The following is a 9,195-nucleotide window of genomic DNA, read 5'->3' on the forward strand; positions in this document are numbered from 1 at the left end:
GATCACTTCATTTTGGGAGAAGCATAAGGAGCTCTGTTACCCACATGAAAGCTCATAACTGCAAGAGCCCAAAGACTCTCATAATACCTTCAAGTAAGTCAAAAAGCCTCCTTGCTTCAGGCTTTCCAGTTGCAAAAAGGCATTACCTCCCAAGTTTTAGCTTCTTGATGATTTTAGGACCTAGAATTTTAGATCAGGGTCAAAGATATAGATGGGAGGATATTTATTATCTATAATAACAAAGTTATAATTAATAATAATCAGCATCACATTCTTGATTTCAAACTATATTTCAAAGCTATAGTAATCAAAACAGGATGGTATTGGCATAAAAACAGACACACAGATCAATGGAACAGAAAACAGACCAGAAATAAACCCACACATATATGGCCAATTAATTTACAATAAAGGAGCCAAGAATATATAATGGAAAAGGATAACGTCTTCATTAAATGCTATTGTGGAAAATGGACAGCCACATGCAATAGAATACAACTGGACCACTACTTCACACTATACACAAAAATCAACTCAAAATGAATTAAAGACTGGAATGTGAGACTTGAAATGATAAAACTCCTAGAAGAAAACATAGACAGTAAGCTCCTTGACATCAGTCTTGGTGATGATTTTCTGGATCTGATAGCAAAAGTAATGGCAATAAACACAAAAATAAACTGGTAGGACTACATCAAACTAAAAGCTTCTGCACAGCAAAGAAAACCATCAACAAAATGAAAAAGCAACCTACCAAATTAGAGAAAATATTCACACATCATATATCTAATAAGAGGTTAGTATCCAAAATATATAAAGAATTCATAAAGCTCAATAGCAAAAAAAGAAAAAAACCATTTTAAAAAATGACCAGAGCATCTGAATATTTTCCAAAGTCATACAGATAGCATGCACATGAAAAAATGCTCACCATCACTAATCATGGAGGAATGCAAATCAAAACCACATGAGATATCGCTTCCTACCAGTCAGAATGCCTATTATCAAAAAGACAGGAACTAACAAGTGTTGGCAAGGATGTGGAGAAAAGGGAACCTTTGTGCACTGTTGGTAGGAATGTAAATTTATGCAGCCACTATGGAAGCAGTATGAAGGTTCCTCAAAAAATTAACAACAGAACTACCACATGATCCAGCAATTCCACTTCTGGGTATTTATCCAAAGAAAATGAAAACACAAACTCATAAAGATCCCCCATGTTCACTGCAGCATTATTTACAACAGCCAAGACATGGAAAGAACCTAAATGTCTATCTATGGATGAGTGAATAAAGAAGATTTTGTGTGTGTATGTGTGTGTGAGTGTGTGTGTGTAATATATATATATACACAATATAATATATATGCTATATGCACACACATGGAATACAATTCAGCCATTAAAAAAATGAAATCTTGCCATTTGAGACAACATGGATGGACTGGAGGGCATTATGCTAAGCAAAATAAGTCAAACAGAAAAAGGGATGATCTCACTTATATGTGGAACCAAGTTCATGGATATAGAGAATAGATTATGATTACCTGGGGTGGGGTGAGGGGAAGAAGGGGGGAAGAGGGCTAAAAAGTACAAACTTCCAGTTATAAAATGAGTGGCCATGGCATGGTGGCTATCGTTAATAATACTAAACTGCATATTTGAAATATGGATCTGAAATGAAATACGGATAATGGATCCTGAAAATTCTCATTATGAGAAAAAAAAACTGTAACTATGCAGGACAATGAATATTAACTAGACTTACTATGGTGATCATTTTGCAATATATACAGGTATTATATTGTACATGTGAAACTAATATAACGTCATATCACTTATACCTCAACAAAAAAAAAGGCTTAAAAATAATAAAAAATATTGATGATGTTTGAAATAGCTATCATTTACCATGTATCAGGAATTGTGCTTTCCATATATTATCTCATGTAATCTTTACAGTAAAACTTTGAAATGGGTGTTATTACTTCCAATCTTGCAATGCTCAAATAAATTATAGACTTTTTTCTGGTAATGTGATGAAAACAGGACCAAACTCAAGACTCACAGCAAAGCCCATGCTGTTAACAGCCATGCCTTCTCACCTCCCATTACTGCAGTGCAGAATGACTACATTAGGCCTGGCTATGAAACTACTAATACTGGGACAGGGAACCCTAGTATGGATCTGTCTCAGGCCTCAGCAAAGGACATTAAATTACAAGAAGGACCAGAATGACCCAGTTATAACCCAGGTCCATAAACAGCTTTCTATAGAAGCTGCTACATATCCTTCTCTCTGCTGTTTCTCTACCGTCTTTTTGAATAACTCTAAATCAAAAGTCTTCTCAATTAAGCAGAGCACATTTTTTTCCCTGATGATGAAGTCATTGCTTCCACCCTAACATTACACAGAATAAGAGTTTGACCCATTTTTAAGCAGTATGTTCAGAACACCAGATTTTTACAGTGAGCTAGAAATTAGAGATAGCAAGGACCTTTGTCCTTAAAGCTGATCTATAAAGACTCAAAATAGTTTACAGACATCATCAAATTCACTGTCACAACAAAGCCAGCATTATTCTCTCCATTTTGCTTATGGAGAAACTGAAATAAGAAAATTAGAGCCTGACTTTGACACTGTACAGAGGTGCTTCTGTTAACCCTGTTACAGAAGCTGGCTGGGAGGAGGTTGGCAGGAAGGGAGACTGGAAGTGGTCTAGACCAGTTTTCAAAGGACTTCATCAAACACAGCTCAATATCCTGGAGATAAAAGGGTGGCTAGATGAGCAAGACTCTCTTCAACTAGAAGAACCCAGCTCTGCATAGAATTTTCTGCTTTATAGATTAGGATTTTGTGAAAAATTTCCTTTTAACAAAGGAAGCGACTAAAAATCAGAGGAAACCACTGACCTGGAGATATTTAAAATATACCACCTTTAACAAGTAAACATTTAGTAATATTCAATGGCTATTCAAAAGTCCAAAAGCCATCATTAATGACAAACCCCGAGCTTCTCCAAGCCCAGAACTATGCTCAACACATTACAGGCATTAACAGTTCATCGTGGGAAACTATCACGCTACTGACAAAGAAATTGAAGCTTCGTAAAGTGAAGCAACTTGCCCACGATTGTCACGCTAGCAACTCGTGGAACCAGGATGAAGCCAAGCAGTTTAAGCTCCTTTCGAGATTCTGAGCGCCATCTCCTGCAGTGCCAATCTTAAGTCTGCCAAGGTACCAGGCCGCAGCAACCAAATAACGCGTCGCCATAGCCGTAGGGGCCGCTTTCCCTCCTGGCAGGCCTTTGTGGGCCTTTCCACAAAGCACAGCCTCAGAACTTCGCTCTGACTCAGCCCAAGTGCCAGGGCTCTGCCGTAGGGCAGCTGGCCTCTTCACCCAAGCCCCTCAGTCAGGGAAATGTTCCCTTGCAAATACCATGAGGGACGCCCCCGGGCCTCGTCTGGGTGAGTAAAATGCGAGGTGTCCCACGAAGGGAAGCAGGACATGGCTGAAACCTTTGGGGCATTCACCTCATGGCTAAAACTAGGTGCGGAGAGGGGGAGGAAGACGGAGTCCAGATACTGAGGCAGAAATTGGACAGGCTAGGATATCATTACCGTCGGGGTTGTCTAGGAGGTCGAGAGCAAGCAGTCCCACGAGGCTACAGCCTAATCTCCCCAGAGGCAAGTTGATCTCGCGAGATCGCAGGAGTTTTGCGGGGCTCTCCGAGCGTCCTGAAAGGAGAAACACCCGGCTGCCAGAGGCCCCTTCTTCTAGACGAATCGTTGTGGGCCTGGTTCAAGCCACTTTTCAGGTAAATCCCAGGCCTGCCGGACACCTCTCGTCTCGGCTGCGCACCCTGCATCCTTGTCGAAGTCAGTGCTGCCAGGAATCACCCCAGGGACTCGTTTGGGTTTGGGCACTGTGCTCTGGCCCACCGGAAGTGCAGGGGCGGGATGGCCCGAGGCGCCTCGGGGCAATGAACTGCTCACCTGAGGCCCAAGGACTTTAGCCCTGCGGGAGGTTAGGAGGCCAGGGCTATGAGCAGGGCTCTTGGGGTATTGAAACAGGTTCAGCTAAACTCTGAGGTCGCAGCAACCGCAAACAGCCCAGTGCTGTGACCCAGTCTGCTGCTTAGTGTCTAGCCCAATTAATGACCTCACCCATTCCTCAAGCCCCTGTCCGAAGTAGAATTAGCAACTTGTACTCCTTACAAAGACTACGTAAGAGACAAAAACAAGGTGTTCTCATGACAAAAAATTTGGATGACCTTTGCCCTGAGTTCCTGGAAGGGAGCTTCTAAATCCTTGGAATTTCTCGAGTAATAGAAATGTCTTTCATACATAATTAATGAAGCCCCAGTAAAAACTACAGACACAGGCTTACCTGGTTGGCAGTACTCTGGGTATATTATTGCACATCGATGAGCTGAGATTGTTGCATCCTAACTCTACCAGGAAAAGATACCTCGTGCTTTCAGTCTCTTTGTCAGGTTCTGATTTTTAACCTCTTTGCTGTAATAGACCAGTAATTGTAAGTGTGCTACTTTCCTGAGTTCTGAGTCATTCTAGCAAAGTATCCCAAATTTGTAGCCAGTTGATCAGAAGTCAGCATGGTCTGGGATGCCCTCAGACAGTGGTGGCTACAGTTGTGTGGAGGACTGTGCCCTTAACCTGTGAAGTTCTTCCTGAGTCTGGGTGGTTAGCATCAGGAGTCATTGCTCAAGGCTGTGTGAAAAATCCTATATTCATCGTTACTTGGCTGATATTCAGGATTCAGAACTGAGCATCAGTTGGGCTTCATAAGTGTCAGTTCTCTAAGGGCTGTTGCTTCCATGTCCATGTTTCATTGTCCCACTTAACCAGGTGATCTTTCTTTAACACACCAGACCCAGGGCTTATTCATGATAATGATGAACCTCCACAGCTACAAGACCCTTATTAGGGGTAAGTTTCTGCTCATTGGCTCTTTCAATTTTCCTCTCTCTTTTTTTTTTTTTTTTCACCTTGCTGTGTAAGAATTTAAGATTTTGTTCCTCATTAAAATAAAAAAAAGAACAGTATCTGGGTGCACCTATCATTCTTTTGCACTGTTCTTCAGACCTCTGACTAGCTGTAAACCTGGACACAGACTTTAAAAACACCAAACACTTATGTGTATAAGATTAAAAGATAAAGCATAGATGAATTATTTGACATAGACTATGAATTAAGCAAAGGAAAGGGGATAGAATCTTGGAATCAGGATTTATGTTACTCTTGTAAAGAACTAAGTAGCAAATTTGGAAGCTATAAAAAGCCTCAGATTATCTAATTCAAAACCTTCATTTTGGATGTTAAATTTATTGTAGTGATCATTTCACAATCTATACAAATATCAAATCATTATGTAGTGCACCCAAAATTAATATAATGTTAATATGTTAGATATATCTCAACTTTTAAATTTTTGTGGGTGAGGAAACTGAGGTTTAGAAAGCTTACAGTGAAATGTCTTTCCCTGGGTTACAAACTATGGTATCTTAAGACAGTATTTCCTTGGCATGTATTTTGTTTTTAGAAGTCACACTTCCTAAAATTCTTTTTTCCAAAGCAGAAAATCCAGACCATCAATGAGTTATCTTATTCACAACATAGTTTGAAAATGTTACCATTGATAGTAGAATGACCTTATGATTATGTCATGACTTAATTCAGGAATCTTCCAGGCTTTTGAAAAGAAAGGTTCCAGTTTTTATTTCCATGGAAGCTATTCTCTTTCCACGAGAGTAAGGAAATGAAAATCAGGTGTCCTAGATCCTCTCTAGAGCTTTTCTATGGCTTTTTTCCCCCTGTTTTATCCTCAGTTCTTCAGTTATAAAATTGGATGACATAAAACATGGTTTGTTTTTGTAATAGATGTATTTCTGAGAGAGGGTTTCAGTCACAATCTTAATCCAGTATGGGACTTTGGTATTTAAAGAATCCTAATGTGAATCCTTTTGTAAAACCAAAAAGAAAACTATTTTCTAATGTAAATAACCTCACCACAGTTTTTTTGTTTCATAAATCCAGATTTCTTTACTTAGAAGTTTCTTTAAAATGAGGTTCCCCTGTATTATGTATTCTACATTATTTATTCTGGGGTGACATGTGAAAAAGGCAGATAAATGTGGTAAAATGGTTAGATAGCCTCAGAAAGAGTCACCTTATTTAGGTAGAACAGGCAAAAATACAAAGGCTTTATTTCCTTTATCCTGAACAAGCAGGGTTGTTTTTCAAGATCTAGTCAGAATGTGCAGCAGCAAATAGCTCACGAATATTTAATACATGATCAAGTGCACCTCACAATTTCACCCAAACACCCAATGTATTATTCCAGTAGGCTGTGAGAGACAAGCATCAATCAACATTCAGGCTACCTCATCCTTTCTCAAGGTGAAAGAACTAAAACAACTGTATTATCTGTATGACAATCACTCCTGTTTTATTTGGAGTTGCGTTCACTCTGACCATCAGAGAAGCAATGACATAGTTTTACTACTGCTCTTATTAAATATTATTACTGTGGTGCAAGCTTGACGGTTGAGAGAGGAGAAAAAAGAGGCAGCTTCATTGCCCAGAGGAGATCCAGTAATCAGATGGTCTGCAGCCTGAAGAGGACATCAATCTTCTGAATCCAATTCTCACTGTACGCATTAGCAGTGACTGTATAGGCTCAGTATAAAATGTTGACAATATTAAGGCAATTGCCACACACTAAAAAGTGTGTGTTTAAGAAAGAAAACAAGGGGCGCCTGGGTGGCTTAGTCAGTTGAGAGACCAACTTTCGCTCAGGTCATGATCTCGCGGTTCGTGGGTTCGAGCCCCGCGTCGGGCTCTGTGCTGACTGCCAGCTCAGAGCCTGGAGCCTGTTTCAGAGTCTGCGTCTCCCTCTCTCTCTGACCCTCCCCTGCTCATGCTATCTCTCTCTTTCTTTCCTAGAAATAAATAAAAATTTTTAAAAAAAAAGAAAGAAAACAAAAGAGAAGGCTATAGATTCAGAACACTATTAAGAATACTAATTGATATTTAAAAAAAAAAACTGAGGAAATACACTGGACTGGCCATTGACTATTTTTTCCATTGTAGTAATTTGTCTTCATTGGCTTTTTTATGTTTCTTGTGGGGATTTTTTAATGGCAGGATAGCATCCAACCTGCCCCTTTCCTGGCTTTAAGGAATACCTACCTCCTTGAGCATAGTCTTAGAGAGTTCCCACAAGCTCCACAGAGGAAGCCACAGAGACTCAATCCTTCCTCTCCCCATTCTTTAGTAGGCAGTACTGGCACACAATCAAGGCTCAGCCTGTCAGATGCTCTCACTCGCTTGAATTTTGAGCAAATGAAACAGAGATAAAGGCTAGCACCATGACCACACAGAGGCATGACCAGATTCTCATGTTTCTCGACTCTCTGGTTCTTGTTCATTTTCCAAACATGATCTCCCAGTCACCACTGTGCCCTTATTTGCTTCAGATTCAGAGTTGTTCTCAGTTACTTACAACCCAAAGCATCCTAACTGATACCCATCATTATGAGATTTCCATAAATGTAAGATTGAGGCCCAGAATTGGAGATATCCTAAGGGGAAAAAATATGCTTTCCAAAAAACTCATTATTATTTAAGGTCCTTTTTTTATATCTTATGATTCATATATTTGATATGAAAAGACATACAGAAAATGAACACTTCCTCTTGTATTTTTATTATTGCCACCGTATGTGTGAGACATTATTCTGTTGTTACCTATTCCTCTGGTTGGGTGAAACCCCAAGAGTAACTAGGGAAGTGGAATGATTGGTAACATGGAAGAGTTCTTTCAATAATCCTAATATTGTAAGAGGTACAACATAGTAAGAGATACATAGTAAGAGATACAACAGGGGATGCCAAGTTTTGAAGCCAGGTTTTACCTACCCTGTCAGGAAGCTGAACTGGAGGGAAGACGCTCTCTGGATGGATCCTTCAACCATAGAGGCTCCAGAGCCTCAAAAGAAAGCAAGCCCAGCCACTGCCCTAGCCCGGTGAGTAAAGAAGCTAAGTGTCACTGAAAGCTGCAAATGGAGGGCATATAAACAAGGAAAGGTGAGGTCAGAGCACCAGATAGCCTGTATTCCAGGAAGGAATTGTGTAACTACAGAGAGAAAAGCAGAGTGACTGTACAGATGAAAGCGAATGTAACCATGGCCAAAGGAAATGACCTTTAAGGCTCGTGTGCACAATGAAAGGCTCAGAAGTAAGTCCCAGCAATGCCAACAAGAAACTCTTATCTCCCTGGCTTCAGATAATCAATCTGTGTTCTGTAAATGTATCTCCATCTATGTTGCATATATTCTTTGGGTGTGTGTGTATAGTGTTTGGAGATTAGTGTTGATAGTTTCACCCTTTGTTTTCTTCTAAAATATTTCACTCATCTTTGCTGAACTAAGAGAAAAAGATTTCTGGGAGAACTATCATATTCAATTTGACCTTCAAATAAAGGAAGACTAAGAAGTCATTCTAAAAAGATGAGGGAAGCTCTGATTATCACTAATTGCTGACTCTCCAAGCCAGAGGACACACACATGCATGCACACATGCGTACACACACACATGCACACTTGCAAACCAGGAAGTCTGGGGCCAGAGCAATACTCACTGAAACCAAATTATACACATGAAAATTGAGCCCACAAAAGCCTAAGTCATTACCGCCAGTCTCTAGGTAGTATACAAAAACTATAAGCGCCAATGGCCCTTTAAGAACTCATTTTCAAGGTGCATCCGCAAAGACCACTGAAGAGATTCACCTCTGCAAGACTATAAAGTTCCCTGCTAAAGGCATGCAGCATCCTGACTAGGAACATAGGACCTGGAGGCAGCCAGACCCTCCACAAGTTGCTTAAATCTAGTATTGTCATCTGTGGGTAATAACACCCACTTTGTAGGGGCTGTTTGAGATGAAATATTACCATGTGTTATGGACTGCATGTTTGTGTCTCAAAAAAAATCCATATGTTGAAATCCTGATTCCCAGTTTGATGGCATTAGGATATGGGGCCTTTGGGAAGTAATTAGGTTTAGATGAGGTCATGACAGTGGAGCCCCCATGATGACATTACCTTATAACATCATCTTATGAGGACACTTATAAGAAGAGAAAGAGACTAGGAATCACTCTTTCTGCCATGTGA

Source organism: Hyaena hyaena, unplaced genomic scaffold (genome assembly GCF_003009895.1).
Source record: "Hyaena hyaena isolate Hyena2069 unplaced genomic scaffold, ASM300989v1 scaffold_1473, whole genome shotgun sequence".
In the NCBI taxonomy this organism is placed as follows: domain Eukaryota; kingdom Metazoa; phylum Chordata; class Mammalia; order Carnivora; family Hyaenidae; genus Hyaena; species Hyaena hyaena.